We start from the raw sequence: 3,184 nt of genomic DNA, 5'->3' as shown, positions 1-3,184 counted from the left end.
ACCATATAATGTATGTACTCTGATTAATAATATTAAAAAATTTATTGGAACCACCGTTAATGTTATAATTGATACAAATTAATTTTGCTACTCGGAACGCTCTGCGCATTGCCACTGAAGACTTAAAATTACATCCCTGGTCCTTGTTCTTTCTGTATTGCATCGTGGTGAATTCCCATATCTCAGAAATTTGACAACAAAACAAAATGAAGGGAGTATTTTATTTTCCAATTTTTGCGATTTCTATTGTTTAATGTAAATTTTATGTCTTTTTAGGATATGTTGAAGCAACAAAGAAGGCGCAGTTGGAAAATGAAGTTATTAGTATGAAGTAGCATCTCAGGCATATTTGGAAAAGTATGCCTATAAGCAAGATGGAATTTGGGAAAGTAAGTGCCTGGTTGCAGCATATCTATGTATTAAAAAAGTAATAAACTAAATTAATTTGTGTTTAATAGAAATGTTATAAATCGAGTGGCATTATTTAAGATGTGCTCCAAATATTTGGCGAACTTTTTTTCGCCTTCTCAACGTGCTAAGTGACAAGATAAGATGACTGCCACCAGGGCCGGTAAGAAGCCCGAAGCAAAGGGAAAACTACCTTCCAGGAAGTTGCATGCTGTCCGCGAGTCGAAGATAAAGTTAAGCAAGAAGCAGGTCTGCAAATGTGCTACCCTGATAAGCGCAAACTAAAGCGCTCTACTGTGATTGCACTCTGCAAGCGTGAAAATTTGGAGCATGCTGAGAAATATCAAGCAACATATCTCCTGATGGACGCCGTGAGATGAAGTTGCGCCGTCTACGTGCCCGCAGAATGGCTTTTGTGATCTTTATCTGCGGTATAAACAAAGTTGCACCAAAAGTGCGTAAAGTTTTACTGTGGTTCCATCTTCGCCACATTAACAACGGTTTGTTCATCGAATTGAACAAGGCAACCATTAATATGCTACGGATTGCCGAACCGTATATTACATGGGGCTATCCAAATCTTATAACAGTTCGTGAATTGATCTACAAACGTGGAATTGTCAAACACAACTATCAACGTGTCCCAAACTCTGACAACTATGTGATCGAACGCAAATTGCACAAAGCGCACGATATTCAGTGCGTTGATTATAATTATAATTATTTGGCGTACGAAATATTCACTGTTGGATCCCACTTCAAGAAAGCCTCGAAGTTACTGTGGCCACTACGTTGATGTTGGTGATTGCGGTAACCGTGAAGATAATATCAACAAACTGCTGCGCAAGATGGTTTAAAGAAATTTTCTGGTGTACAAGGTGGAGTATTTTTATTTCAAAAATATATAATAATAAAAATAGAAAACAATGTTGTTTTTTTTTTTGTAACTTTCTGAAGGTTTAACCCGCAAATATGCCAAATGGAAGGCAAACGGAAATTCCATTGCCGTTTGTAAAGGCCATTTCAAAAGGCTCCATTCCACAAATTTAATTTGTTTTGGTTTTTCAGCTCATTAACGATGCACCCAGGATTGCATTTACCGTCTATGAAAATATTTCATTAAGCGTTCCAAAATTAGCTCCGAGCAACTAAAAGTTGGTTAAGCTTAAGTGAAATAGTTTTTTATTAAATATTTATTCCTGGTATTTATTAAAAAAAAAATCAGGTCAATATTAATGTATGAAATGAAGTAAATAAAAATCTAAGTATATATTTCTTGAATATTTTGTCATAGAGCCGTTATTAAATAAAGACATAACTGCGTCGGGCGTTGGTCCTGACGTATATAGAATTAATGCATTAGAGAGAGATAATTATACAAGCTCAAGGTGCTAATTTAGGTATACTTACATATGTATGTATTTACCTGTTACTCGCCTGGCATATACTTCAACTGCGAAAATAATGACAATTATAATTTATTTAGATGCATATTTTAGCTAAATGTTATATCGTCGCCTAGATAAAAGATCGTTGCATGTTACTTTCGGCAGGTTTCGGGAAATCACAATTGAAGTTTGGAATGTAATTTCTCAGAAACTCGACTACAGATTTTCTCTAAAGTGTCGGAGAATGCTATGTACTAGTTCACGAAATTCTTATATTATCTTATTTTTAGTTTACTGTCAACCATTTATGAGTTTAATAAAATTTTGTCGTATACGCCAAATGTGATAAATTTTTTTATAAATTAACGATACTTTTCACTAATCAGCCTAATCGTGAGTTTCGCCAAAAAAAAATTCGCCAGAAATGTTTTCACCCACCGTAGTGAATACACGGAAACGAAAAGTGAAAAGGTGGCCCGGTTCGAGAAAATGAAACTCATGATAAGGCTGAATATGTCGGAAACTAAAGCAGATATTTAAAAACAGATGATGCTATTTGAAAGATCTTGATTAGTTTAGTACAACAGCATTACTAACGTAATTTGTATCAAATGATTTTAGTCAATTACTCGGAAACTAAAGAAGATATCCAAAAAACAGTTAACAAAAAAGCGATATATCTGATTTTAAAATATATAACTGCATCTGTAACTAAAAACTGCCAAAATGACGCTTACGGAAATTTTCCATCAAAGCGACGATATTTGAATGTTACTGGCATAATTTCGGGCCTGTATGCAAATTTTCGGGAAAAAGTTAAGAAGTATGTATATTCATATGCTGAAAAGATATTTTCGCAGACTCACAATTTATTTAAAGTATATCATCAACCCTATTTCCAATTCTGTGTGAATAAATCGCTCCCATAATTTAATTAGTGCATTCAATATGTTTCACAATTAATTTAAATACTAAATTACAAATATTTGTGCAACGACCTCGACACAGTAAAATAAAAAAAAAATTGGTATGTATTAGTAAAATAAATATTCTTAATACATCTATATTTCAGTTAAACCTTAGATGTTCAAGCGCACTGCAATATTTTTCTATCCATTTTCTCAGTGCTAAAATAATTTTCACCACATAAAATTGCTGCACAACACCCTTATTCCCAAAAAAACGTTGCTTGCAACACTAGTCCTTTATGGAGACCAAATTTGGTGGAAGAAAATAGCTAAGTTTGTTTACTGGATATACTGAGCGTACTGCGAAGAACATGATGTCGGTGGGGATATAAATAACTTTTCAACTTTTCATACCCTTCCTCCCGTAAACTGTTTTTCCCTTTATCAAGCCCGCGCTCGCACTTTCGCTACTGCGCGGGC

The 3,184-nt window shown here is 34.4% G+C and overlaps 1 long non-coding RNA gene across 1 annotated transcript; it reads left to right on the top strand.

Moving 5' to 3' along the window:
• The first annotated feature begins 272 nt into the window (after nucleotides 1-272).
• On the top strand, nucleotides 273-1,527 carry LOC118755023. Its single transcript, XR_004994970.1, has 3 exons — nucleotides 273-389; nucleotides 459-1,286; nucleotides 1,366-1,527. It is a non-coding gene; the product is annotated as an uncharacterized LOC118755023 (long non-coding RNA).
• The last annotated feature ends 1,657 nt before the right edge of the window (nucleotides 1,528-3,184 follow it).

Source organism: Rhagoletis pomonella, unplaced genomic scaffold, assembly GCF_013731165.1.
Source record: "Rhagoletis pomonella isolate Grant_MI unplaced genomic scaffold, Rhpom_1.0 Rhpom_scaffold_05144, whole genome shotgun sequence".
Classification (NCBI taxonomy): Eukaryota; Metazoa; Arthropoda; class Insecta; order Diptera; family Tephritidae; genus Rhagoletis; species Rhagoletis pomonella.
The sequence above is the reverse complement of the archived record's forward strand: the minus strand, read 5'-3'. Positions and strand labels throughout refer to the sequence as shown.